This window comes from Rhinoderma darwinii, chromosome 1, assembly GCF_050947455.1.
Source record: "Rhinoderma darwinii isolate aRhiDar2 chromosome 1, aRhiDar2.hap1, whole genome shotgun sequence".
Taxonomy (NCBI): Eukaryota; Metazoa; Chordata; class Amphibia; order Anura; family Rhinodermatidae; genus Rhinoderma; species Rhinoderma darwinii.
The window spans coordinates 247,665,161-247,691,428 of NC_134687.1; the positions used below are offsets into that span (position 1 = coordinate 247,665,161).

The following is a 26,268-nucleotide window of genomic DNA, read 5'->3' on the forward strand; positions in this document are numbered from 1 at the left end:
TGGCCATTGACATTAAATGCTTTAATCCATAGTCCTTTTTAATCGATTGTGAAACAAAATCTAAACGACATAATAAAAAGTCAGCCGCACCACGGATTCCCAGACAGCCTCCCACACTGGTACTAGCGAGGCCTTAAGCTGTGTAACTTCTGCGATCTGACGAGAGCAGGGACATTCAGCTTAGAATGGCCATTGACATTAAATGCTTTAATCCATAGTTCTTTTTAATCAATTGTGAAACAAAATCGAAACGACATAATAAAAATTAAACCGCACCACGGATTCCCAGACAGTCTCCCACACTGGTACTAGCGAGGCCTTAAGCTGTGTAACTTCTGCGATCTGACGAGAGCAGGCACATTCAGCTTAGAATGGCCATTGACGTTAAATGCTTTAATCCATAGTCCTATTTAATCTATTGTGAAACAAAATCTAAACGACATAATAAAAAGTCAACCGCACCACGGATTCCCAGACAGTCTCCCACACTGGTACTAGCGAGGCCCTAAGCTGTGTAACTTATGCGATCTGACGAGAGCAGGCACATTCAGCTTAGAATGGCCATTGACATTAAATGCTTTAATCCATAGTCCTTTTTAATCGATTGTGAAACAAAATCTAAACGACATAATAAAAAGTCAACCGCACCACGCATTCCCAGACAGTCTCCCACACTGGTACTAGCGAGGCCTTAAGCTGTGTAACTTCTGCGATCTGACGAGAGCAGGCACATTCAGCTTAGAATGGCCATTGCCACTAAATGCTTTAATCCATAGTCCTTTTTAATCGATTGTGAAACAAAATCTAAACGACATAATAAAAAGGCAACCGCACCACGGATTCCCAGACAGTCTCCCACAATGGTACTAGCGAGGCCTTAAGCTGTGTAACTTCTGCGATCTGACGAGAACAGGGACATTCAGCTTAGAATGGCCATTGACATTAAATGCTTTAATCCATAGTCCTTTTTAATCGATTGTGAAACAAAATCTAAACGACATAATAAAAAGGCAACCGCACCACGGATTCCCAGACAGTCTCCCACACTGGTACTAGCGAGGCCTTAAGCTGTGTAACTTCTGCGTTCTGACGAGAGCAGGCACATTCAGCTTAGAATGGCCATTGGCGTAAATGTTTTAATCCATAGTCCTATTTAATCTATTGTGAAACAAAATCTAAACGACATAATAAAAAGTCAGCCGCACCACGGATTCCCAGACAGTCTCCCACACTGGTATTAGCGAGGCCTTAAGCTGTGTAACTTCTGCGATCTGACGAGAGCAGGCACATTCAGCTTAGAATGGCCATTGACATTAAATGCTTTAATCCATAGTCCTTTTTAATCGATTGTGAAACAAAATCTAAACGACATAATAAAAAGAAAACCGCACCACGGATTCCCAGACAGTCTCCCACACTGGTACTAGCGAGGCCTTAAGCTGTGCAACTTCTGCGATCTGACGAGAGCAGGGACATTCAGCTTAGAATGGCCATTAACTTTAAATTCTTTAATCCATAGTCCTTTTTAATCGATTGTGAAACAAAATCTAAACGACATAATAAAAAGTCAACCGCACCACGGATTCCCAGACAGTCTCCCACATTTGTACTAGCGAGGCCTTACGCTGTGCAACTTCTGAGATCTGACGAGAGCAGGGACATTCAGCTTAGAATGGCCACTGACGTTAAATGCTTTAATCCATAGTCCTATTTAATCTATTGTGAAACAAAATCTAAACGACATAATAAAATGTCAACCGCACCACGGATTCCCAGACAGTCTCCCACACTAGTACTAGCGAGGCGTTAAGCGGTGTAACTTCTGCGATCTAACGAGAGCAGGCACATTCAGCTTAGAATGGCCATTGGCATTAAATGCTTTAATCCATAGTCCTTTTTAATCGATTGTGAAACAAAATCTAAACGACATAATAAAAAGTCAAACGCACCACGGATTCCCAGACAGTCTCCCACACTAGTACTAGCGAGGCCTTAAGCTGTGTAACTTCTGCGATCTGACGAGAGCATTCACATTCAGCTTAGAATGGCCATTGACTTCAAAAAATGCTTTAATCCATAGTCCTTTTTAATCGATTGTGAAACAAAATCTAAACGACATAATAAAAAGTCAACCGCACCACGGATTCCCAGACAGTCTCCCACACTGGTACTAGCGAGGCCTTAAGCTGTGTAACTTCTGCAATCTGACGAGAGCAGGGACATTAAGCTTAGAATGGCCATTGACATTAAATGCTTTAATCCATAGTCCTTTTTAATCGATTGTGAAACAAAATCTAAACGACATAATAAAAATTCAACCGCACCACGGATTCCCAGACAGTCTCCCACACTGGTACTAGCGAGGCCTTAAGCTGTGTAATTTCTGCGATCTGACGAGAGCAGGCACATTCAGCTTAGAATGGCCATTGACGTTAAATGCTTTAATCCATAGTCCTATTTAATCTATTGTGAAACAAAATCTAAACGACATTATAAAAAGTCAACCGCACCACGGATTCCCAGACAGTCTCCCACACTGGTACTAGCGAGGCGTTAAGCTGTTTAACTTCTGCGATCTAACGAGAGCAGGCACATTCAGCTTAGAATGGCCATTAACATTAAATGCTTTAATCCATAGTCCTTTTTAATCGATTGTGAAACAAAATCTAAACGACATAATAAAAAGTCATCCGCACCACGGATTCCCAGACAGTCTCCCACACTGGTACTAGCGAGGCCTTAAGCTGTGTAACTTCTGCGATCTGACGAGAGCAGGCACATTCAGCTTAGAATGGCCATTGACATTAAATGCTTTAATCCATAGTCCTTTTTAATCGATTGTGAAACAAAATCTAAACGACATAATAAAAAGTCAACCGCACCATGGATTCCCAGACAGTCTCCCACACTGGTACTAGCGAGGCCTTAAAGCTGTGTAACTTCTGCGATCTGACGAGAGCAGGGACATTCAGCTTAGAATGGCCATTGACATTAAATGCTTTAATCCATAGTCCTTTTTAATCGATTGTGAAACAAAATCTAAACGACATAATAAAAATTCAACCGCACCACGGATTCCCACACTGGTACTAGCGAGGACTTAAGCTGTGTAACTTCCGCGATCTGACGAGAGCAGGCACATTCAGCTTAGAATGGCCATTGACATTAAATTCTTTAATCCATAGTCCTATTTAATCTATTGTGAAACAAAATCTAAACGACATAATAAAGGGTCAACCGCACCACGGTTTCCCAGACAGTCTCCCACACTGGTACTAGCGAGGCGTTAAGCTGTGTAACTTCTGCGATCTAACGAGAGCAGGCACATTCATCTTAGAATGGCCATTGACATTAAATGCTTTAATCCATAGTCCTTTTTAATCGATTGTGAAACAAAATCTAAACGACATAATAAAAAGTCAACCGCACCACGGATTCCCAGACAGTCTCCCACACTAGTACTAGCGAGGCCTTAAGCTGTGTAACTTCTGCGATCTGACGAGAGCAGGCACATTCAGCTTAGAATGGCCATTGACATTAAAAGCCTTAATCCATAGTCCTATTTAATCTATTGTGAAACAAAATCTAAACAACATAATAAAAAGTCAACCGCACCACGGATTCCCAGACAGTCTCCCACACTGGTACTAGCGAGGCCTTAAGCTGTGTAACTTCTGCGATCTGACGAGAGCAGGCACATTCAGCTTAGAATGGCCATTGACTTTAAATGCTTTAATCCATAGTCCTTTTTAATCGATTGTGAAACAAAATCTAAACGACATAATAAAAAGTCAACCGCACCACAGATTCCCAGACAGTCTCCCACACTAGTACTAGCGAGGCGTTAAGCTGTGTAACTTCTGCGATCTAACGAGAGCAGGTACATTCAGCTTAGAATGGCCATTGGCATTAAATGCTTTAATCCATAGTCCTTTTTAATCGATTGTGAAACAAAATCTAAACGACATAATAAAAAGTCAAACGCACCACGGATTCCCAGACAGTCTCCCACACTGGTACTAGCGAGGCCTTAAGCTGTGTAACTTCTGCGATCTGACGAGAGCAGGCACATTCAGCTTAGAATGGCCATTGACATTAAAAGCCTTAATCCATAGTCCTATTTAATCTATTGTGAAATAAAATCTAAACAACATAATAAAAAGTCAACCGCACCACGGATTCACAGATAGTCTCCCACACTGGTACTAGCGAGGCCTTAAGCTGTGTAACTTCTGCGATCTGACGAGAGCAGGCACATTCAGCTTAGAATGGCCATTGACATTAAATGCTTTAATCCATAGTCCTTTTTAATCGATTGTGAAACAAAATCTAAACGACATAATAAAAAGTCAACCGCACCACGGATTCCCAGACAGTCTCCCACTCAGGTACTAGTGAGGCCTTAAGCTGTGTAACTTCTGCGATCTGACGAGAGCAGGCACATTCAGCTTAGAATGGCAATTGACGTTATATGCTTTCATCCATAGTCCTATTTAATCTATTGTGAAACAAAATCTAAACGACATAATAAAAAGTCAACCGCACCACGGATTCCCAGACAGTCTCCCACACTGGTACTAGCGAGGCGCTAAGCTGTGTAACTTCTGCGATCTAACTAGAGCAGGCACATTCAGCTTAGAATGGCCATTGACATTAAATGCTTTAATCCATAGTCCTTTTTAATCGATTGTGAAACAAAATCGAAACAACATAATAAAAAGTCAACCGCACCACGGATTCCCAGACAGTCTCCCACACTGGTACTAGCGAGGCCTTAAGCTGTGTAACTTCTGCGATCTGACGAGAGCAGGCACATTCAGCTTAGAATGGCCATTGACATTAAAAGCCTTAATCCATAGTCCTATTTAATCTATTGTGAAACAAAATCTAAACAACATAATAAAAAGGCAACCGCGCCACGGATTCCCAGACAGTCTCCCACACTGGTACTAGGGAGGCCTTAAGCTGTGTAACTTCTGCGACCTGACGAGCGCAGGGACATTCAGCTTAGAATGGCCATTGCCATTAAAGGCTTTAATCCATAGTCCTTTTTAATCGATTGTGAAACAAAATCTAAACAACATAATAAAAATTCAACCGCACCACGGATTCCCAGACAGTCTCCCACACTGGTACTAGCGAGGCCTTAAGCTGTGTAACTTCTGCGATCTGACGAGAGCAGGCACATTCAGCTTAGAATGGCCATTGACCTTAAATGCTTTAATCCATAGTCCTTTTTAATCGATTGTGAAACAAAATCTAAACGACATAATAAAAAGTCAACCGCACCACGGATTCCCAGACAGTCTCCCACACTGGTACTAGCGAGGCCTTAAGCTGTGTAATTTCTGCGATCTGACGAGAGCAGGGACATTCAGCTTAGAATGGCCATTGACATTAAATGCTTTAATCCATAGTCCTTTTTAATCGATTGTGAAACAAAATCTAAACGACATAATAAAAATTCTACCGCACCACGGATTCCCAGACAGTCTCCCACACTGGTACTAGCGAGGCCTTAAGCTGTGTAACTTCTGCGATCTGACGAGAGCAGGCACATTCAGCTTAGAATGGCCATTGACGTTATATGCTTTAATCCATAGTCCTATTTAATCTATTGTGAAACAAAATCTAAACGACATAACAAAAATCCAACCGCACCACGGATTCCCAGACAGTCTCCCACACTGGTACTAGCGAGGCGTTAAGCTGTGTAACTTCTGCGATCTAACGAGAGCAGGCACATTCAGCTTAGAATGGCCATTGACATTAAATGCTTTAATCCATAGTCCTTTTTAATCGATTGTGAAACAAAATCTAAACGACATAATAAAAAGTCAACTGCACCACGGATTCCCAGACAGTCTCCCACACTGATACTAGCGAGGCCTTAAGCTGTGTAACTTCTGCGATCTGACGAGGGCAGGCACATTCAGCTTAGAATGGCCTTTGACATTAAAAGCCTTAATCCATAGTCCTATTTAATCTATTGTGAAACAAAATCTAAACAACATAATAAAAAGTCAACCGCACCACGGATTCCCAGACAGTCTCCCACACTGGTACTAGCGAGGCCTTAAGCTGTGTAACTTCTGCGATCTGACGAGAGCAGGGACATTCAGATTAGAATGGCCATTGACATTAAAGGCTTTAATCCATAGTCCTTTTTAATCGATTGTGAAACAAAATCTAAACGACATAATAAAAATTCAACCGCACCACGGATTCCCAGACAGTCTCCCACACTGGTACTAGCAAGGCCTTAAGCTGTGTAACTTCTGCGTTCTGACCAGAGCAGGCACATTCAGCTTAGAATGGCCATTGACGTTAAATGCTTTAATCCATAGTCCTATTTAATCTATTGTGAAACAAAATCTAAACGACATAATAAAAAGTCAACCGCACCACGGATTCCCAGACAGTCTCCCACACTGGTACTAGCGAGGCCTTAAGCTGTGTAACTTCTGCGATCTGACGAGAGCAGGCACATTCAGCTTAGAATGGCCATTGACATTAAATGCTTTAATGCATAGTCCTTTTTAATCGATTGTGAAACAAAATCTAAACGACATAATAAAAATTCAACCGCACCACGGATTCCCAGACAGTCTCCCACACAGGTACTAGCGAGGCCTTAAGCTGTGTAACTTCTGTGATCTGTCGAGAGCAGGCACATTCAGCTTAGAATGGCCATTGACGTTAAATGCTTTAATCCATAGTCCTGTTTAATCTATTGTGAAACAAAATCTAAACGACATAATAAAAAGTCAACCGCACCACGGATTCCCAGACAGTCTCTCACACTGGTACTAGCGAGGCGTTAAGCTGTTTAACTTCTGCGATCTAACGAGAGCAGGCACATTCAGCTTAGAATGGCCATTAACATTAAATGCTTTAATCCATAGTCCTTTTTAATCGATTGTGAAACAAAATCTAAACGACATAATAAAAAGGCAACCGCACCACGGATTCCCAGACAGTCTCCCACACTGGTACTAGCGAGGCCTTAAGCTGTGTAACTTCTGCGATCTGACGAGAGCAGGCACATTCAGCTTAGAATGGCCATTGACGTTAAATGCTTTAATCCATAGTCCTATTTAATCTATTGTGAAACAAAATCTAAACGACATAATAAAAAGTCTAACGCACCACGGATTCCAAGACAGTCTCCCACACTAGTACTAGCGAGGCGTTAAGATGTGTAACTTCTGCGATCTAACGAGAGCAGGCACATTCAGCTTAGAATGGCCTTTGGCATTAAATGCTTTAATCCATAGTCCTTTTTAATCGATTGTGAAACAAAATCTAAACGACATAATAAAAAGTCAACCGCACCACCGATTCCCAGACAGTCTCCCACACTGGTACTAGCGAGGCCTTAAGCTGTGTAACTTCTGCGATCTGACGAGAGCAGGCACATTCAGCTTAGAATGGCCATTGACATTAAATGCTTTAATCCATAGTCCTTTTTAATCGATTGTGAAACAAAATCTAAACGACATAATAAAAAGTCAACCGCACCACGGATTCCCAGACAGCCTCCCACACTGGTACTAGCGAGGCCTTAAGCTGTGTAACTTCTGCGATCTGACGAGAGCAGGGACATTCAGCTTAGAATGGCCATTGACATTAAATGCTTTAATCCATAGTTCTTTTTAATCAATTGTGAAACAAAATCTAAACGACATAATAAAAATTAAACCGCACCACGGATTCCCAGACAGTCTCCCACACTGATACTAGCGAGGCCTTAAGCTGTGTAACTTCTGCGATCTGACGAGAGCAGGCACATTCAGCTTAGAATGGCCATTGACGTTAAATGCTTTAATCCATAGTCCTATTTAATCTATTGTGAAACAAAATCTAAACGACATAATAAAAAGTCAACCGCACCACGGATTCCCAGACAGTCTCCCACACTGGTACTAGCGAGGCCTTAAGCTGTGTAACTTTTGCGATCTGACGAGAGCAGGCACATTCCGCTTAGAATGGCCATTGACATTAAATGCTTTAATCCATAGTCCTTTTTAATCGATTGTGAAACAAAATCTAAACGACATAATAAAAAGTCAACCGCACCACGGATTCCCAGACAGTCTCCCAAACTGGTACTAGCGAGGCCTTAAGCTGTGTAACTTCTGCGATCTGACGAGAGCAGGCACATTCAGCTTAGAATGGCCATTGACACTAAATGCTTTAATCCATAGTCCTTTTTAATCGATTGTGAAACAAAATCTAAACGACATAATAAAAAGGCAACCGCACCACGGATTCCCAGACAGTCTCCCACACTGGTACTAGCGAGGCCTTAAGCTGTGTAACTTCTGCGATCTGACGAGAGCAGGGACATTCAGCTTAGAATGGCCATTGACATTAAATGTTTTAATCCATAGTCCTTTTTAATCGATTGTGAAACAAAATCTAAACGACATAATAAAAATTCAACCGCACCACGGATTCCCAGACAGTCTCCCACACTGGTACTAACGAGGCCTTAAGCTGTGTAACTTCTGCGTTCTGACGAGAGCAGGCACATTCAGCTTAGAATGGCAATTGGCGTTAAATGTTTTAATCCATAGTCCTATTTAATCTATTGTGAAACAAAATCTAAACGACATAATAAAAAGTCAGCCGCACCACGGATTCCCAGACAGTCTCCCACACTGGTATTACCGAGGCCTTAAGCTGTGTAACTTCTGCGATCTGACGAGAGCAGGCACATTCAGCTTAGAATGGCCATTGACATTAAATGCTTTAATCCATAGTCCTTTTTAATCGATTGTGAAACAAAATCTAAACGACATAATAAAAAGAAAACCGCACCACGGATTCCCAGACAGTCTCCCACACTGGTACTAGCGAGGCCTTAAGCTGTGCAACTTCTGCGATCTGACGAGAGCAGGGACATTCAGCTTAGAATGGCCATTGACATTAAATGCTTTAATCCATAGTCCTTTTTAATCGATTGTGAAACAAAATCTAAACGACATAATAAAAAGTCAACCGCACCACGGATTCCCAGACAGTCTCCCACACTTGTACTAGCGAGGCCTTAAGCTGTGCAACTTCTGCGATCTGACGAGAGCAGGGACATTCAGCTTAGAATGGCCATTGACGTTAAATGCTTTAATCCATAGTCCTATTTAATCTATTGTGAAACAAAATCTAAACGACATAATAAAAAGTCAACCGCACCACGGATTCCCAGACAGTCTCCCACACTAGTACTAGCGAGGCGTTAAGCTGTGTAACTTCTGCGATCTGACGAGAGCATTCACATTCAGCTTAGAATGGCCATTGACATCAAAAAATGCTTTAATCCATAGTCCTTTTTAATCGATTGTGAAACAAAATCTAAACGACATAATAAAAAGTCAACCGCACCACGGATTCCCAGACAGTCTCCCACACTGGTACTAGCGAGGCCTTAAGCTGTGTAACTTCTGCAATCTGACGAGAGCAGGGACATTAAGCTTAGAATGGCCATTGACATTAAATGCTTTAATCCATAGTCCTTTTTAATCGATTGTGAAACAAAATCTAAACGACATAATAAAAATTCAACCGCACCACGGATTCCCAGACAGTCTCCCACACTGGTACTAGCGAGGCCTTAAGCTGTGTAATTTCTGCGATCTGACGAGAGCAGGCACATTCAGCTTAGAATGGCCATTGACGTTAAATGCTTTAATCCATAGTCCTATTTAATCTATTGTGAAACAAAATCTAAACGACATTATAAAAAGTCAACCGCACCATGGATTCCCAGACAGTCTCCCACACTGGTACTAGCGAGGCCTTAAAGCTGTGTAACTTCTGCGATCTGACGAGAGCAGGGACATTCAGCTTAGCATGGCCATTGACATTAAATGCTTTAATCCATAGTCCTTTTTAATCGATTGTGAAACAAAATCTAAACGACATAATAAAAGTTCAACCGCACCACGGATTCCCACACTGGTACTAGCGAGGACTTAAGCTGTGTAACTTCTGCGATCTGACGAGAGCAGGCACATTCAGCTTAGAATGGCCATTGACGTTAAATTCTTTAATCCATAGTCCTATTTAATCTATTGTGAAACAAAATCTAAACGACATAATAAAGGGTCAACCGCACCACGGATTCCCAGACAGTCTCCCACACTGGTACTAGCGAGGCGTTAAGCTGTGTAACTTCGGCGATCTAACGAGAGCAGGCACATTCATCTTAGAATGGCCATTGACATTAAATGCTTTAATCCATAGTCCTTTTTAATCGATTGTGAAACAAAATCTAAACGACATAATAAAAAGTCAACCGCACCACGGATTCCCAGACAGTCTCCCACACTGGTACTAGCGAGGCCTTAAGCTGTGTAACTTCTGCGATCTGACGAGAGCAGGCACATTCAGCTTAGAATGGCCATTGACATTAAAAGCCTTAATCCATAGTCCTATTTAATCTATTTTGAAACAAAATCTAAACAACATAATAAAAAGTCAACCGCACCACGGATTCCCAGACACTTTTTCCCACACTGGTACTAGCGAGGCCTTAAGCTGTGTAACTTCTGCGATCTGACGAGAGCAGGGACACTCAGCTTAGAATGGCCATTGACATTAAATGCTTTAATCCATAGTCCTTTTTAATCGATTGTGAAACAAAATCTAAACGACATAATAAAAATTCAACCGCACCACGGATTCCCAGACAGTCTCCCACACTGGTACTAGCGAGGCCTTAAGCTGTGTAACTTCTGCGTTCTGACGAGAGCAGGCACATTCGGCTTAGAATTGCCATTGACGTCAAATGCTTTAATCCATAGTCCTATTTAATCTATTGTGAAACAAAATCTAAACGACATAATAAAAAGTCAACCGCACCACGGATTCCCAGACAGTCTCCCACACTGGTACTAGCAAGGCCATAAGCTGTGTAACTTCTGCGATCTGACGAGAGCAGGCACATTCAGCTTAGAATGGCCATTGACATTAAAAGCCTTAATCCATAGTCCTATTTAATCTATTGTGAAACAAAATCTAAACAACATAATAAAAAGTCAACCGCACCACGGATTCCAAGACAGTCTCCCACACTGGTACTAGCAAGGCCTTAAGCTGTGTAACTTCTGCGATCTGACGAGAACAGGGACATTCAGCTTAGAATGGCCTTTGACATTAAATGATTTAATCCATAGTCCTTTTTAATCGATTGTGAAACAAAATCTAAACGACATAATAAAAATTCAACCGCACCACGGATTCCCAGACAGTCTCCCACACTGGTACTAGCGAGGCGTTAAGCTGTGTAACTTCAGCGATCTAACGAGAGCAGGCACATTCAGCTTAGAATGGCCATTGACATTAAATGCTTTAATCCATAGTCCTTTTTAATCGATTGTGAAACAAAATCTAAACGACATAATAAAAAGTCAACCGCACCACGGATTCCCAGACAGTCTCCCACACTGGTACAAGCAAGGCCATAAGCTGTGTAACTTCTGCGATCTGACGATAGCAGGCACATTCAGCTTAGAATGGCCATTGACATTAAAAGCCTTAATCCATAGTCCTATTTAATCTATTGTGAAACAAAATCTAAACAACATAATAAAAAGTCAACCGCACCACGGATTCCCAGACAGTCTCCCACACTGGTACTAGCGAGGCCTTAAGCTGTGTAACTTCTGCGATCTGACGAGAGCAGGGACATTCAGCTTAGAATGGCCATTGACATTAAATGCTATAATCCATAGTCCTTTTTAATCGATTGTGAAACAAAATCTAAACGACATAATAAAAATTCAACCGCACCACGGATTCCCAGACAGTCTCCCACACTGGTACTAGCGAGGCCTTAAGCTGTGTAACTTCTGCGTTCTGACGAGAGCAGGCACATTCAGCTTAGAATGGCCATTGACTTTAAATGCTTTAATCTATAGTCCTATTTAATCTATTGTGAAACAAAATCTAAACGACATAATAAAAAGTCAACCACACCACGGATTCCCAGACAGTCTCCCACACTGGTACTAGCGAGGCCTTAAGCTGTGTAACTTCTGCGATCTGACGAGAGCAGGCACATGCAGCTTAGAATGGCCATTGACATTAAATGCTTTAATAAATAGTCCTTTTTAATCGATTGTGAAACAAAATCTAAACGACATAATAAAAAGTCAACCGCACCACGGATTCCCAGACAGTCTCCCACACTAGTACTACCGAGGCCTTAAGCTGTGTAACTTCTGCGATCTGACGAGAGAAGGCACATTCAGCTTAGAATGGCCATTGACATTAAATGCTTTAATCCATAGTCCTTTTTAATCGATTGTGAAACAAAATCTAAACGACATAATAAAAAGTCAACCGCACCACGGATTCCCAGACAGTCTCCCACTCTGGTACTAGCGAGGCCTTAAGCTGTGTAACTTCTGTGATCTGACGAGAGCAGGCACATTCAGCTTAGAATGGCCATTGACATTAAATGATTTAATCCATAGTCCTTTTTAATCGATTGTGAAACAAAATCTAAACGACATAATAAAAATTCAACCGCACCACGGATTCCCAGACAGTCTCCCACACTGGTACTAGCGAGGCATTAATCTGTGTAACTTCAGCGATCTAACAAGAGCAGGCACATTCAGCTTAGAATGGCCATTGACATTAAATGCTTTAATCCATAGTCCTTTTTAATCGATTGTGAAACAAAATCTAAACGACATAATAAAAAGTCAACCGCACCACGGATTCCCAGACAGTCTCCCACACTGGTACTAGCAAGGCCATAAGCTGTGTAACTTCTGCGATCTGACGATAGCAGGCACATTCAGCTTAGAATGGCCATTGACATAAAAAGCCTTAATCCATAGTCCTATTTAATCTATTGTGAAACAAAATCTAAACAACATAATAAAAAGTCAACCGCACCACGGATTCCCAGACAGTCTCTCACACTGGTACTAGCGAGGCCTTAAGCTGTGTAACTTCTGCGATCTGACGAGAGCAGGGACATTCAGCTTAGAATGGCCATTGACATTAAATGCTATATTCCATAGTCCTTTTTAATCGATTGTGAAACAAAATCTAAACGACATAATAAAAATTCAACCGCACCACGGATTCCCAGACAGTCTCCCACACTGGTACTAGCGAGGCCTTAAGCTGTGTAACTTCTGCGTTCTGACGAGAGCAGGCACATTCAGCTTAGAATGGCCATTGACGTTAAATGCTTTAATCTATAGTCCTATTTAATCTATTGTGAAACAAAATCTAAACGACATAATAAAAAGTCAACCGCACCACGGATTCCCAGACAGTCTCCCACACTGGTACTAGCGAGGCCTTAAGCTGTGTAACTTCTGCGATCTGACGAGAGCAGGCACATTCAGCTTAGAATTGCCATTGACATTAAATGTTTTAATCCATAGTCCTTTTTAATCGATTGTGAAACAAAATCTAAACGACATAATAAAAAGTCAACCGCACCACGGATTCCCAGACAGTCTCCCACACTTGTACTAGCGACGCCTTAAGCTGTGTAACTTCTGTGATCTGACGAGAGCAAGCACATTCAGCTTAGAATGGCCATTGACATTAAATGTTTTAATCCATAGTCCTTTTTAATCGATTGTGAAACAAAATCTAAACGACATAATAAAAAGTCAACCGCACCACGGATTCCCAGACAGTCTCCCACACTGGTACTAGCGAGGCCTTAAGCTGTGTAACTTCTGCGATCTGACGAGAGCAGGGACATTCAGCTTAGAATGGGCATTGACATTAAATGCTTTAATCCATAGTCCTTTTTAATCGATTGTGAAACAAAATCTAAACGACATAATAAAAATTCTACCACACCACGGATTCCCAGACAGTCTCCCACAATGGTACTAGTGAGGCCTTAAGCTGTGTAACTTCTGCGTTCTGACGAGAGCAGGCACATTCAGCTTAGAATGGCCATTGACGTTAAATGCTTTAATCCATAGTCCTATTTAATCTATTGTGAAACAAAATCTAAACGACATAATAAAAAGTCAACCGCACCACGGATTCCCAGACAGTCTCCCACACTGGTACTAGCGAGGCCTTAAGCTGTGTAACTTCTGCGTTCTGACGAGAGCAGGGACATTCAGCTTAGAATGGCCATTGACATTACATGATTTAATCCATAGTCCTTTTTAATCGATTGTGAAACAAAATCTAAACGACATAATAAAAATTCAACCGCACCACGGATTCCCAGACAGTCTCCCACACTGGTACTAGCGAGGCGTTAAGCTGTGTAACTTCAGCGATCTAACGAGAGCAGGCACATTCAGCTAAGAATGGCCATTGACATTAAAAGCCTTAATCCATAGTCCTATTTAATCTATTGTGAAACAAAATCTAAACAACATAATAAAAAGTCAACCGCACCACGGATTCCCAGACTGTCTCCCACACTGGTACTAGCGAGGCCTTAAGCTGTGTAACTTCTGCGTTCTGACGAGAGCAGGCACATGCAGCTTAGAATGGCCATTGACATAAAATGCTTTAATAAATAGTCCTTTTTAATCGATTGTGAATCAAAATCTAAACGACATAATAAAAAGTAAACCGCACCACGGATTCCCAGACAGTCTCCCACACTAGTACTACCGAGGCCTTAAGTTGTGTAACTTCTGCGATCTGACGAGAGCAGGCACATTCAGCTTAGAATGGCCATTGACATTAAATGCTTTAATCCATAGTCCTTTTTAATCGATTGTGAAACAAAATCTAAACGACATAATAAAAAGTCAACCGCACCACGGATTCCCAGACAGTCTCCCACACTGGTACTAGCAAGGCCTTAAGCTGTGTAACTTCTGTGATCTGACGAGAGCAGGCACATTCAGCTTAGAATGGCCATTGACATTAAATGATTTAATCCATAGTCCTTTTTAATCGATTGTGAAACAAAATCTAAACGACATAATAAAAATTCAACCGCACCACGGATTCCCAGACAGTCTCCCACACTGGTACTAGGGAGGCGTTAAGCTGTGTAACTTCAGCGATCTAACGAGAGCAGGCACATTCAGCTTAGAATGGCCATTGACATTAAATGCTTTAATCCATAGTCCTTTTTAATCGATTGTGAAACAAAATCTAAACTACATAATAAAAAGTCAACCGCACCACGGATTCCCAGACAGTCTCCCACACTGGTACTAGCAAGGCCATAAGCTGTGTAACTTTTGCGATCTGACGATAGCAGGCACATTCAGCTTAGAATGGCCATTGACATTAAAAGCCTTAATCCATAGTCCTATTTAATCTATTGTGAAACAAAATCTAAACAACATAATAAAAAGTCAACCGCACCACGGATTCCCAGACAGTCTCCCACACTGGTACTAGCGAGGCCTTAAGCTGTGTAACTTCTGCGATCTGACGAGAGCAGGCACATGCAGCTTAGAATGGCCATTGACATTAAATGCTTTAATCCATAGTCCTTTTTAATCGATTGTGAAACAAAATCTAAACGACATAATAAAAAGTCAACCGCACCACGGATTCCCAGACAGTCTCCCACACTAGTACTACCGAGGACTTAAGCTGTGTAACTTCTGCGATCTGACGAGAGCAGGGACATTCAGCTAAGAATGGCCATTGACATTAAATGCTTTAATCCATAGTCCTTTTTAATCGATTGTTAAACAAAATCTAAACTACATAATAAAAAGTCAACCGCACCACGGATTCCCAGACAGTCTCCCACACTGGTACTAGCAAGGCCATAAGCTGTGTAACTTCTGCGATCTGACGATAGCAGGCACATTCAGCTTAGAATGGCCATTGACATTAAAAGCCTTAATCCATAGTCCTATTTAATCTATTGTGAAACAAAATCTAAACAACATAATAAAAAGTCAACCGCACCACGGATTCCCAGACAGTCTCCCACACTGGTACTAGCGAGGCCTTAAGCTGTGTAACTTCTGCGATCTGACGAGAGCAGGCACATGCAGCTTAGAATGGCCATTGACATTAAATGCTTTAATCCATAGTCCTTTTTAATCGATTGTGAAACAAAATCTAAACGACATAATAAAAAGTCAACCGCACCACGGATTCCCAGACAGTCTCCCACACTAGTACTACCGAGGCCTTAAGCTGTGTAACTTCTGCGATCTGACGAGAGCAGGCACATTCAGCTAAGAATTGCCATTGACATTAAATGCTTTAATCCATAGTCCTTTTTAATCGATTGTGAAACAAAATCTAAACGACATAATAAAAAGTCAACCGCACCACGGATTCCCAGACAGACTCCCACACTGGTACTAGCAAGGCCATAAGCTGCGTAACTTCTGCGATCTGACGATAGCAGGCACATTCAGCTTAGAATGGCCATTGACATTAAAAGCTTTAATCCATAGTCCTATTTAATCTATTGTGAAACAAAATCTAAACAACATAATAAAAAGTCAACTGCACCACGGATTCCCAGACAGTCTCCCACACTGGTACTAGCGAGGCCTTAAGCTGTGTAACTTCTGCGATCTGACGAGAGCAGGGACATTCAGCTTAGAATGGCAATTGACATTAAATGCTATAATCCATAGTCCTTTTTAATCGATTGTGAAACAAAATCGAAACGACATAATAAAAATTCAACCGCACCACGGATTCCCAGACAGTCTCCCACACTGGTACTAGCAAGGCCTTAAGCTGTGTAACTTCTGCGTTCTGACGAGAGCAGGCACATTCAGCTTAGAATGGCCATTGACGTTAAATGCTTTAATCTATAGTCCTATTTAATCTATTGTGAAACAAAATCTAAACGACATAATAAAAAGTCAACCGCACCACGGTTTCCCAGACAGTCTCCCACACTGGTACTAGCAAGGCCTTAAGCTGTGTAACTTCTGCGATCTGACGAGAGCAGGCAGATGCAGCTTAGAATGGCCGTTGACATTAAATGCTTTAATCCATAGTCCTTTTTAATCGATTGTAAAACAAAATCTAAACGACATAATATAAAGTGAACCGCACCACGGATTCCCAGACAGTCTCCCACACTAGTACTACCGAGGCCTTAAGCTGTGTAACTTCTGCGATCTGACGAGAGCAGGCACATTCAGCTTAGAATGGCCATTGACATTAAATGTTTTAATCCATAGTCCTTTTTAATCGATAGTGAAACAAAATCTAAACGACATAATAAAAAGTCAACCGCACCACGGATTCCCAGACAGTCTCCCACACTGGTACTAGCGAGGCCTTAAGCTGTGTAACTTCTGCGATCTGACGAGAGCAGGGATATTCAGCTTAGAATGGGCATTGACATTAAATGCTTTAATCCATAGTCCTTTTTAATCGATTGTGAAACAAAATCTAAACGACATAATAAAAATTCAACCACACCACGGATTCCCAGACAGTCTCCCACAATGGTACTAGCGAGGCCTTAAGCTGTGTAACTTCTGCATTCTGACGAGAGCAGGCACATTCAGCTTAGAATGGCCATTGACGTTAAATGCTTTAATCCATAGTCCTATTTAATCTATTGTGAAACAAAATCTAAACAACATAATAAAAAGTCAACCGCACCACGGATTCCCAGACAGTCTCCCACACTGGTACTAGCGAAGCCTTAAGCTGTGTAACTTCTGCGATCTGACGAGAGCAGGGACATTCAGCTTAGAATGGGCATTGACATTAAATGCTTTAATCCATAGTCCTTTTTAATCGATTGTGAAACAAAATCTAAACGACATAATAAAAATTCAACCACACCACGGATTCCCAGACAGTCTCCCACAATGGTACTAGCGAGGCCTTAAGCTGTGTAACTTCTGCGTTCTGACGAGAGCAGGCACATTCAGCTTAGAATGGCCATTGACGTTAAATGCTTTAATCCATAGTCCTATTTAATCTATTGTGAAACAAAATCTAAACGACATAATAAAAAGTCAACCGCACCACGGATTCCCAGACAGTCTCCCACACTGGTACTAGCGAGGGATTAAGCTGTGTAACTTCTGCGATCTGACAAGAGCAGGCACATTCAGCTTAGAATGGCCATTGACATTAAATGCTTTAATCCATAGTCCTTTTTAATCGATTGTGAAACAAAATCTAAACGCCATAATAAAAAGGCAACCGCACCACGGATTCCCAGACAGTCTCCCACACTGGTACTAGCGAAGCCTTAAGCTGTGTAACTTCTGCGATCTGACGAGGGCAGGCACATTCAGCTTAGAATGTCCATTGACATTAAAAGCCTTAATCCATAGTCCTATTTAATCTATTGTGAAACAAAATCTAAACAACATAATAATAAGTCAACCGCACCACGGATTACCAGACAGTCTCACACACTGGTCCTAGCGAGGCCTTAAGCTGTGCAACTTCTGCGTTCTGACGAGAGCAGGGACATTCAGTTTAGAATGGCCATTGACATTAAATGCTTTAATCCATAGTCCTTTTTAATCGATTGTGAAACAAAATCTAAACGACATAATAAAAAGTCAACCGCACCACGGATTCCCAGACAGTCTCCCACACTGGTACTAGCGAGGCCTTAAGCTGTGTAACTTCTGCGTTCTGACGAGAGCAGGCACATTCAGCTTAGAATGGCCATTAACGTTAAATGTTTTAATCCATAGTCCTATTTAATCTATTGTGAAACAAAATCTAAACGAAATAATGAAAAGTCAACCGCACCACGGATTCCCAGACAGTCTCCCACACTGGTACTAGCGAGGCGTTAAGCTGTTTAACTTCTGCGATCTAACGAGAGCATGCACATTCAATTTAGAATGGCCATTGACATTAAATGCTTTAATCCATAGTCCTTTTTAATCGATTGTGAAACAAAATCTAAACAACATAATAAAAAGTCAACCGCACCACGGATTCCCAGACAGTCTCACACACTGGTACTAGCGAGGCCTTAAGCTGTGTAACTTCTGCGATGTGACGAGAGCAAGCACATTCAGCTTAGAATGGCCATTGACATTAAAAGCCTTAATCCATAGTCCTATTTAATCTATTGTGAAACAAAATCTAAACAACATAATAAAAAGTCAACCGCACCACGGATTCCCAGACAGTCTCCCACACTGGTACTAGCGAGGCCTTAAGCTATGTAACTTCTGCATTCTGACGAGAGCAGGCACATTCAGCTTAGAATGGCCATTGACATTAAATGCTTTAATCCATAGTCCTTTTTAATCGATTGTGAAACAAAATCTAAACGACATAATAAAAAGTTAACCACACCACGGATTCCCAGACAGTCTCCCACACTGGTACTAGCGAGGCCTTAAGCTGTGTAACTTCTGCGATCTGACGAGAGCAGGCACATACAGCTTAGAATTGCCATTGACATTAAATGCTTTAATCCATATTCCTTTTTAATCGATTGTGAAACAAAATCTAAACGACATAATAAAAATTCAACCGCTCCACGGATTCCCAGACAGTCTCCCACACTGGTACTAGCAAGGCCTTAAGCTGTGTAACTTCTGCGATCTGACGAGAGCAGGCACATTCAGCTTAGAATGGCCATTGACGTTAAATGCTTTAATCCATAGTCCTATTTAATCTATTGTGAAACAAAATCTAAACGACATAATAAAAAGTCAACCGCACCACGGATTCCCAGACAGTCACCCACACTGGTACTAGCGAGGCGTTAAGTTGTGTAACTTCTGCGATCTAACGAGAGCAGGCACATTCAGCTTAGAATGGCCTTTGACATTAAATGCTTTAATCCATAGTCCTTTTTAATCGATTGTGAAACAAAATCTAAACGACATAATAAAAAGTCAACCGCACCACGGATTCCCAGACAGTCTCCCACACTGGTACTAGCGAGGCCTTAAGCTGTGTAACTTCTGCGATCTGACGAGAGCAGGCACATTCAGCTTAGAATAGCCATTGACATTAAATGCTTTAATCCATAGTCCTTTTTAATCGATTGTGAAACAAAATCTAAACGACATAATAAAAAGTCAACCGCACCACGGATTCCCAGACAGTCTCCCACACTGGTACTAGCGAGGCGTTAAGCTGTGTAACTTCTGCGATCTGACGAGAGCAGGCACATTCAGCTTAGAATGGCCATTGACATTAAATGCTTTAATCCATAGTCCTATTTAATCTATTGTGAAACAAAATCTAAACGACATAATAAAAAGTCAACCGCACCACGGATTCCCAGACAGTCACCCACACTGGTACTAGCGAGGCGTTAAGCTGTGTAACTTCTGCGATCTGACGAGAGCAGGCACATTCAGCTTAGAATGGCCATCGACATTAAAAGCCTTAATCCATAGTCCTATTTAATCTATTGTGAAACAAAATCTAAACAACATAATAAAAAGTCAACCGCACCACGCATTCCCAGACAGTCTCCCACACTGGTACCAGCGAGGCCTTAAGCTGTGTAACTTCTGCGAACTGACGAAAGCAGGGACATTCAGCTTAGAATGGCCATTGACATTAAATGCTTTAATCCATAGTCCTTTTTAATCTATTGTGAAACAAAATCTAAACGACATAATAAAAACTCAACCGCACCACAGATTCCCAGACAGTCTCCCACACTGGTACTAGCGAGGCCTTAAGCTGTGTAACTTCTGCGTTCGGACGAGAGCAGGCACATTCAGCTTAGAATGGCCATTGACGTTAAATGCTTTAATCCATAGTCCTATTTAATCTATTGTGAAACAAAATCTAAACGACATAATAAAAAGTCAACCGCACCACGGATTCCCAGACAGTCTCCCACACTGGTACTAGCGAGGCCTTAAGCTGTGTAACTTCTGCGATCTGACGAGAGCAGGCACATTCAGCTTAGAATGGCCATTGACATTAAAAACCTTAATCCATAGTCCTATTTAATCTATTGTGAAACAAAATCTAAACAACATAATAAAAAGTCAACCGCACCACGGATTCCCAGACAGTCTCCCACACTGGTACTAGCGAGGACTTAAGCTATGTAACTTCTGCGTTCTGACGAGAGCAGGCACATTCAGCTTAGAATGGCCATTGACGTTAAATGCTTTAATCCATAGTCCTTTTTAATCGATTGTGAAACAAAATCTAAACGACATAATAAAAAGTCAACCGCACCACGGATTCCCAGATAGTCTCCCACACTGGTACTAGCGAGGCCTTAAGCTGTGTAACTTCTGCGATCTGACGAGAGCAGGCACATTCAGCTTAGAATGGTCATTGACATTAAATGCTTTAATCCATAGTCCTTTTTAATCGATTGTGAAACAAAATCTAAACGACATAATAAAAAGTCAACAGCACCACGGATTCCCAGACAGTCTCCCACACTGGTACTAGCGAGGCCTTAAGCTGTGTAACTTCTGCGATCTGATGAGAGCAGGGACATTCAACTTAGAATGGCCATTGACATTAAATGCTTTAATCCATAGTCCTTTTTAATCGATTGTGAAACAAAATCTAAACGACATAATAAAAATTCAACTGCACAACGGATTCCGAGACAGGCTCCCACACTGGTACTAGCGAGGCCTTAAGCTGGGTAACTTCTGCGATCTGACGAGAGCAGGACATTCAGCTTAGAATGGCCATTGACGTTAAATGGTTTAATCCATAGTCCTATTTAATCTATTGTGAAACAAAATCTAAACGACATAATAAAAAGTCAACCGCACCACGGATTCCCAGACAGTCTCCCACACTGGTACTAGGGAGGCGTTAAGCTGTGTAACTTCTGCGATCTAACGAGAGCAGGCACATTCAGCTTAGAATGGCCATTAACATTAAATGCTTTAATCCATAGTCCTTTTTAATCGATTGTGAAACAAAATCTAAACGACATAATAAAAAGTCAACCGCACCACGGATTCCCAGGCAGTCTCCCACACTGGTACTAGCGAGGCCTTAAGCTGTGTAACTTCTGCGATCTGACGAGAGCAGGCACATTCAGCTTAGAATGGCCATTGACATTAAAAGCCTTAATCCATAGTCCTATTTAATCTATTGTGAAACAAAATCTAAACAACATAATAAAAAGTCAACCGCACCACGGATTCCCAGACAGTCTCCCACACTGGTACTAGCGAGGCCTTAAGCTGTGTAACTTCTGCGATCTGACGAGAGCAGGGACATTCAGTTTAGAATGGCCATTGACATTAAATGCTTTAATCCATAGTCCTTTTTAATCGATTGTGAAACAAAATCTAAACGACATAATAAAAATTCAACCGCACCACGGATTCCCAGACAGTCTTCCACACTGGTACTAGCGAGGCCTTAAGCTGTGTAACTTCTGCGTTCTGACGAGAGCAGGCACATTCAGCTTAGAATGGCCATTGACATTAAAAGCCTTAATCCATAGTCCTATTTAATCTACTTTGAAACAAAATCTAAACAACATAATAAAAAGTCAACCGCACCACGGATTCCCAGACAGTCTCCCACACTGGTACTAGCGAGGCCTTAAGCTGTGTAACTTTTGCGATCTGACGAGAGCAGGGACATTCAGCTTAGAATGGCCATTGACATTAAAGGCTTTAATCCATAGTCCTTTTTAATCGATTGTGAAACATAATCTAAACGACATAATAAAAAGTCAACCGCACCACGGATTCCCAGACAGTCTCCCACACTGGTACTAGCGAGGCCTTAAGCTGTGTAACTTCTGCGATCTGACGAGAGCAGGCACATTCAGCTTAGAATGGCCATTGACATTAAAAGCCTTAATCCATAGTCCTATTTAATCTATTGTGAAACAAAATCTAAACAACATAATAAAAAGTCAACCGCACCACGGATTCCCAGACAGTCTCCCACACAGGTACTAGCGAGGCCTTAAGCTGTGTAACTTCTGCGATCTGACGAGAGCAGGGACATTCAGTTTAGAATGGCCATTGACATTAAATGATTTAATCCATAGTCCTTTTTAATCGATTGTGAAACAAAATCTAAACGACATAATAAAAATTCAACCGCACCACGGATTCCCAGACAGTCTCCCACATTGGTACTAGCGAGGCCTTAAGCTGTGTAACTTCTGCGTTCTGACGAGAGCAGGCACATTCAGCTTAGAATGGCCATTGACATTAAAAGCCTTAATCCATAGTCCTATTTAATCTACTGTGAAACAAAATCTAAACAACATAATAAAAAGGCAACCGCACCACGGATTCCCAGACAGTCTCCCACACTGGTACTAGCGAGGCCTTAAGCTGTTTAAGTTTTGCGATCTGACGAGAGCAGGGACATTCAGCTTAGAATGGCCATTGACTTTAAAGGCTTTAATCCATAGTCCTTTTTAATCGATTGTGAAACATAATCTAAACGACATAATAAAAAGTCAACCGCACCACGGCTTCCCAGACAGTCTCCCACACTGGTACTAGCGAGGCCTTAAGCTGTGTAACTTCTGCGATCTGACGAGAGCAGGCACATTCAGCTTAGAATGGCCATTGACATTAAATGCTTTAATCCATAGTCCTTTTTAATCTATTGTGAAACAAAATCTAAACGACATAATAAAAAGTCAACCGCACCACGGATTCCCAGACAGTCTCCCACACTGGTACTAGCGAGGCCTTAAGCTGTGTAACTTCTGCGATCTGACAAGAGCAGGCACATTCAGCTTATAATGGCCATTGACATTAAATGCTTTAATCCATAGTCCTTTTTAATCGATTGTGAAACAAAATCTAAACGACATAATAAAAAGTCAACCGCACCACGGATTCCCAGACAGTCTCCCACACTGGTACTAGCGAGGCCTTAAGCTGTGTAACTTCTGCGATCTGACGAGAGCAGGGACATTCAGCTTAGAATGGCCATTGACATTAAATGCTTTAATCCATAGTCCTTTTTAATCGATTGTGAAACAAAATCTAAACGACATAATAAAAATTCAACCGCACCACGGATTCCCAGACAGTCTCCCACACTGGTACTAGCGAGGCCTTAAGCTGTGTAACTTCTGCGATCTGACGAGAGCAGGCACATTCAGCTTAGAATGGCAATTGACGTTAAATGTTTTAATCCATAGTCCTATTTAATCTATTGTGAAACAAAATCTAAACGAAATAATAAAAAGTCAACCGCACCACGGATTCCCAGACAGTCTCCCACACTGGTACTAGCGAGGCGTTAAGCTGTTTAACTTCTGCGATCTAACGAGAGCATGCACATTCAGCTTAGAATGGCCATTGACATTAAATGCTTTAATCCATAGTCCTTTTTAATCGATTGTGAAACAAAATCTAAACGACATAATAAAAGTCAACCGCACCACGGATTCCCAGACAGTCTCCCACACTGGTACTAGCGAGGCCTTAAGCTGTGTAACTTCTGCGATCTGACGAGAGCAGGCACATTCAGCTTAGAATGGCCATTGACTTTAAAAGCCTTAATCCATAGTCCTATTTAATCTATTGTGAAACAAAATCTAAACAACATAATAAAAAGTCAACCGCACCACGGATTCCCAGACAGTCTCCCACACTGGTACTAGCGAGGCCTTAAGCTGTGTAAGTTCTGCGATGTGACGAGAGAAGGCACATTCAGCTTAGAATGGCCATTGACGTTAAATGCTTTAATCCATAGTCCTATTTAATCTATTGTGAAACAAAATCTAAACGACATAATAAAAAGTCCAACGCACCGCGGATTCCCAGACAGTCACCCACACTGGTACTAGCGAGGCGTTAAGCTGTGTAACTTCTGCGATCTAACGAGAGCAGGCACATTCAGCTTAGAATGGCCATTGACATTAAATGCTTTAATCCATAGTCCTTTTTAATCGATAGTGAAACAAAATCTAAACAACATAATAAAAAGTCAACCGCACCACGGATTCCCAGACAGTCTCCCACACTGGTACTAGCGAGGCCTTAAGCTGTGTAACTTCTGCGATCTGACGAGAGCAAGCACATTCAGCTTAGAATGGCCATTGACATTAAAAGCCTTAATCCATAGTCCTATTTAATCTATTGTGAAACAAAATCTAAACAACATAATAAAAAGTCAACCGCACCACGGATTCCCAGACAGTCTCCCACACTGGTACTAGCGAGGCCTTAAGCTGTGTAACTTCTGCGATCTGACGAGAGCAGGGACATTCAGTTTAGAATGGCCATTGACATTAAATGATTTAATCCATAGTCCTTTTTAATCGATTGTGAAACAAAATCTAAACGACATAATAAAAATTCAACCGCACCACGGATTCCCAGACAGTCTCCCACATTGGTACTAGCGAGGCCTTAAGCTTTGTAGCTTCTGCGTTCTGACGAGAGCAGGCACATTCAGCTTAGAATGGCCATTGACATTAAAAGCCTTAATCCATAGTCCTATTTAATCTACTGTGAAACAAAATCTAAACAACATAATAAAAAGGCAACCGCACCACGGATTCCCAGACAGTCTCCCACACTGGTACTAGCGAGGCCTTAAGCTGTGTAAGTTTTGCGATCTGACGAGAGCAGGGACATTCAGCTTAGAATGGCCATTGACTTTAAAGGCTTTAATCCATAGTCCTTTTTAATCGATTGTGAAACATAATCTAAACGACATAATAAAAAGTCAACCGCACCACGGCTTCCCAGACAGTCTCCCACACTGGTACTAGCGAGGCCTTAAGCTGTGTAACTTCTGCGATCTGACGAGAGCAGGCACATTCAGCTTAGAATGGCCATTGACATTAAATGCTTTAATCCATAGTCCTTTTTAATCTATTGTGAAACAAAATCTAAACGACATAATAAAAAGTCAACCGCACCACGGATTCCCAGACAGTCTCCCACACTGGTACTAGCGAGGCCTTAAGCTGTGTAACTTCTGCGATCTGACAAGAGCAGGCACATTCAGCTTATAATGGCCATTGACATTAAATGCTTTAATCCATAGTCCTTTTTAATCGATTGTGAAACAAAATCTAAACGACATAATAAAAAGGCAACCGCACCACGGATTCCCAGACAGTCTCCCACACTGGTACTAGCGAGGCCTTAAGCTGTGTAACTTCTGCGATCTGACGAGAGCAGGGACATTCAGCTTAGAATGGCCATTGACATTAAATGCTTTAATCCATAGTCCTTTTTAATCGATTGTGAAACAAAATCTAAACGACATAATAAAAATTCAACCGCACCACGGATTCCCAGACAGTCTCCCACACTGGTACTAGCGAGGCCTTAAGCTGTGTAACTTCTGCGATCTGACGAGAGCAGGCACATTCAGCTTAGAATGGCAATTGACGTTAAATGTTTTAATCCATAGTCCTATTTAATCTATTGTGAAACAAAA

General features: G+C 41.6%; 58 pseudogenes; all 58 read right to left on the bottom strand.

Annotated features, from left to right (window-relative positions):
• Positions 1-1,010: 1,010 nt before the first annotated feature.
• LOC142708498 (5S ribosomal RNA) lies at positions 1,011-1,125 on the bottom strand (annotated as a pseudogene).
• Positions 1,126-3,418: 2,293 nt separating this feature from the next.
• Positions 3,419-3,535, bottom strand: LOC142696742 (5S ribosomal RNA; annotated as a pseudogene).
• Positions 3,536-3,604: 69 nt separating this feature from the next.
• On the bottom strand, positions 3,605-3,721 carry LOC142701467 (5S ribosomal RNA; annotated as a pseudogene).
• A 627-nt stretch (positions 3,722-4,348) lies between these two features.
• Positions 4,349-4,465, bottom strand: LOC142696687 (5S ribosomal RNA; annotated as a pseudogene).
• Positions 4,466-4,720: 255 nt separating this feature from the next.
• LOC142701476 (5S ribosomal RNA) lies at positions 4,721-4,837 on the bottom strand (annotated as a pseudogene).
• A 441-nt stretch (positions 4,838-5,278) lies between these two features.
• LOC142707580 (5S ribosomal RNA) lies at positions 5,279-5,395 on the bottom strand (annotated as a pseudogene).
• A 999-nt stretch (positions 5,396-6,394) lies between these two features.
• LOC142701486 (5S ribosomal RNA) lies at positions 6,395-6,511 on the bottom strand (annotated as a pseudogene).
• Positions 6,512-6,952: 441 nt separating this feature from the next.
• On the bottom strand, positions 6,953-7,070 carry LOC142693932 (5S ribosomal RNA; annotated as a pseudogene).
• A 998-nt stretch (positions 7,071-8,068) lies between these two features.
• LOC142708177 (5S ribosomal RNA) lies at positions 8,069-8,185 on the bottom strand (annotated as a pseudogene).
• Positions 8,186-8,254: 69 nt separating this feature from the next.
• LOC142703037 (5S ribosomal RNA) lies at positions 8,255-8,372 on the bottom strand (annotated as a pseudogene).
• Positions 8,373-8,442: 70 nt separating this feature from the next.
• Positions 8,443-8,556, bottom strand: LOC142702687 (5S ribosomal RNA; annotated as a pseudogene).
• A 1,736-nt stretch (positions 8,557-10,292) lies between these two features.
• On the bottom strand, positions 10,293-10,409 carry LOC142701495 (5S ribosomal RNA; annotated as a pseudogene).
• Positions 10,410-11,596: 1,187 nt separating this feature from the next.
• Positions 11,597-11,713, bottom strand: LOC142709932 (5S ribosomal RNA; annotated as a pseudogene).
• A 69-nt stretch (positions 11,714-11,782) lies between these two features.
• Positions 11,783-11,899, bottom strand: LOC142702041 (5S ribosomal RNA; annotated as a pseudogene).
• Positions 11,900-13,084: 1,185 nt separating this feature from the next.
• LOC142702051 (5S ribosomal RNA) lies at positions 13,085-13,201 on the bottom strand (annotated as a pseudogene).
• A 626-nt stretch (positions 13,202-13,827) lies between these two features.
• On the bottom strand, positions 13,828-13,946 carry LOC142686322 (5S ribosomal RNA; annotated as a pseudogene).
• A 68-nt stretch (positions 13,947-14,014) lies between these two features.
• Positions 14,015-14,131, bottom strand: LOC142700954 (5S ribosomal RNA; annotated as a pseudogene).
• Positions 14,132-15,316: 1,185 nt separating this feature from the next.
• On the bottom strand, positions 15,317-15,433 carry LOC142711738 (5S ribosomal RNA; annotated as a pseudogene).
• A 441-nt stretch (positions 15,434-15,874) lies between these two features.
• LOC142711749 (5S ribosomal RNA) lies at positions 15,875-15,991 on the bottom strand (annotated as a pseudogene).
• A 69-nt stretch (positions 15,992-16,060) lies between these two features.
• Positions 16,061-16,177, bottom strand: LOC142706030 (5S ribosomal RNA; annotated as a pseudogene).
• Positions 16,178-16,432: 255 nt separating this feature from the next.
• On the bottom strand, positions 16,433-16,550 carry LOC142693500 (5S ribosomal RNA; annotated as a pseudogene).
• A 442-nt stretch (positions 16,551-16,992) lies between these two features.
• LOC142709232 (5S ribosomal RNA) lies at positions 16,993-17,105 on the bottom strand (annotated as a pseudogene).
• Positions 17,106-17,361: 256 nt separating this feature from the next.
• Positions 17,362-17,480, bottom strand: LOC142694031 (5S ribosomal RNA; annotated as a pseudogene).
• Positions 17,481-17,733: 253 nt separating this feature from the next.
• Positions 17,734-17,852, bottom strand: LOC142738340 (5S ribosomal RNA; annotated as a pseudogene).
• A 625-nt stretch (positions 17,853-18,477) lies between these two features.
• Positions 18,478-18,596, bottom strand: LOC142716654 (5S ribosomal RNA; annotated as a pseudogene).
• Positions 18,597-19,035: 439 nt separating this feature from the next.
• On the bottom strand, positions 19,036-19,154 carry LOC142738121 (5S ribosomal RNA; annotated as a pseudogene).
• A 67-nt stretch (positions 19,155-19,221) lies between these two features.
• Positions 19,222-19,340, bottom strand: LOC142694772 (5S ribosomal RNA; annotated as a pseudogene).
• Positions 19,341-19,779: 439 nt separating this feature from the next.
• Positions 19,780-19,898, bottom strand: LOC142730665 (5S ribosomal RNA; annotated as a pseudogene).
• Positions 19,899-19,965: 67 nt separating this feature from the next.
• On the bottom strand, positions 19,966-20,084 carry LOC142670797 (5S ribosomal RNA; annotated as a pseudogene).
• Positions 20,085-20,151: 67 nt separating this feature from the next.
• On the bottom strand, positions 20,152-20,270 carry LOC142676063 (5S ribosomal RNA; annotated as a pseudogene).
• A 67-nt stretch (positions 20,271-20,337) lies between these two features.
• Positions 20,338-20,456, bottom strand: LOC142712082 (5S ribosomal RNA; annotated as a pseudogene).
• Positions 20,457-20,523: 67 nt separating this feature from the next.
• On the bottom strand, positions 20,524-20,642 carry LOC142737036 (5S ribosomal RNA; annotated as a pseudogene).
• Positions 20,643-20,709: 67 nt separating this feature from the next.
• LOC142678131 (5S ribosomal RNA) lies at positions 20,710-20,828 on the bottom strand (annotated as a pseudogene).
• A 67-nt stretch (positions 20,829-20,895) lies between these two features.
• On the bottom strand, positions 20,896-21,014 carry LOC142738373 (5S ribosomal RNA; annotated as a pseudogene).
• Positions 21,015-21,081: 67 nt separating this feature from the next.
• On the bottom strand, positions 21,082-21,200 carry LOC142736181 (5S ribosomal RNA; annotated as a pseudogene).
• A 67-nt stretch (positions 21,201-21,267) lies between these two features.
• On the bottom strand, positions 21,268-21,386 carry LOC142670357 (5S ribosomal RNA; annotated as a pseudogene).
• Positions 21,387-21,824: 438 nt separating this feature from the next.
• LOC142733310 (5S ribosomal RNA) lies at positions 21,825-21,943 on the bottom strand (annotated as a pseudogene).
• A 67-nt stretch (positions 21,944-22,010) lies between these two features.
• On the bottom strand, positions 22,011-22,129 carry LOC142737706 (5S ribosomal RNA; annotated as a pseudogene).
• A 67-nt stretch (positions 22,130-22,196) lies between these two features.
• Positions 22,197-22,315, bottom strand: LOC142738408 (5S ribosomal RNA; annotated as a pseudogene).
• A 67-nt stretch (positions 22,316-22,382) lies between these two features.
• On the bottom strand, positions 22,383-22,501 carry LOC142737424 (5S ribosomal RNA; annotated as a pseudogene).
• Positions 22,502-22,568: 67 nt separating this feature from the next.
• Positions 22,569-22,687, bottom strand: LOC142678255 (5S ribosomal RNA; annotated as a pseudogene).
• Positions 22,688-22,754: 67 nt separating this feature from the next.
• LOC142738268 (5S ribosomal RNA) lies at positions 22,755-22,873 on the bottom strand (annotated as a pseudogene).
• A 67-nt stretch (positions 22,874-22,940) lies between these two features.
• Positions 22,941-23,059, bottom strand: LOC142736381 (5S ribosomal RNA; annotated as a pseudogene).
• A 67-nt stretch (positions 23,060-23,126) lies between these two features.
• On the bottom strand, positions 23,127-23,245 carry LOC142738133 (5S ribosomal RNA; annotated as a pseudogene).
• Positions 23,246-23,312: 67 nt separating this feature from the next.
• On the bottom strand, positions 23,313-23,431 carry LOC142737327 (5S ribosomal RNA; annotated as a pseudogene).
• Positions 23,432-23,498: 67 nt separating this feature from the next.
• LOC142699843 (5S ribosomal RNA) lies at positions 23,499-23,617 on the bottom strand (annotated as a pseudogene).
• A 67-nt stretch (positions 23,618-23,684) lies between these two features.
• LOC142726240 (5S ribosomal RNA) lies at positions 23,685-23,803 on the bottom strand (annotated as a pseudogene).
• A 67-nt stretch (positions 23,804-23,870) lies between these two features.
• Positions 23,871-23,989, bottom strand: LOC142735687 (5S ribosomal RNA; annotated as a pseudogene).
• Positions 23,990-24,056: 67 nt separating this feature from the next.
• On the bottom strand, positions 24,057-24,175 carry LOC142673395 (5S ribosomal RNA; annotated as a pseudogene).
• A 66-nt stretch (positions 24,176-24,241) lies between these two features.
• On the bottom strand, positions 24,242-24,360 carry LOC142678377 (5S ribosomal RNA; annotated as a pseudogene).
• A 439-nt stretch (positions 24,361-24,799) lies between these two features.
• On the bottom strand, positions 24,800-24,918 carry LOC142734066 (5S ribosomal RNA; annotated as a pseudogene).
• Positions 24,919-24,985: 67 nt separating this feature from the next.
• Positions 24,986-25,104, bottom strand: LOC142737708 (5S ribosomal RNA; annotated as a pseudogene).
• Positions 25,105-25,171: 67 nt separating this feature from the next.
• Positions 25,172-25,290, bottom strand: LOC142693114 (5S ribosomal RNA; annotated as a pseudogene).
• Positions 25,291-25,357: 67 nt separating this feature from the next.
• Positions 25,358-25,476, bottom strand: LOC142703702 (5S ribosomal RNA; annotated as a pseudogene).
• A 67-nt stretch (positions 25,477-25,543) lies between these two features.
• LOC142737339 (5S ribosomal RNA) lies at positions 25,544-25,662 on the bottom strand (annotated as a pseudogene).
• A 67-nt stretch (positions 25,663-25,729) lies between these two features.
• On the bottom strand, positions 25,730-25,848 carry LOC142699866 (5S ribosomal RNA; annotated as a pseudogene).
• A 67-nt stretch (positions 25,849-25,915) lies between these two features.
• On the bottom strand, positions 25,916-26,034 carry LOC142736836 (5S ribosomal RNA; annotated as a pseudogene).
• Positions 26,035-26,101: 67 nt separating this feature from the next.
• LOC142735688 (5S ribosomal RNA) lies at positions 26,102-26,220 on the bottom strand (annotated as a pseudogene).
• Positions 26,221-26,268: the final 48 nt, after the last annotated feature.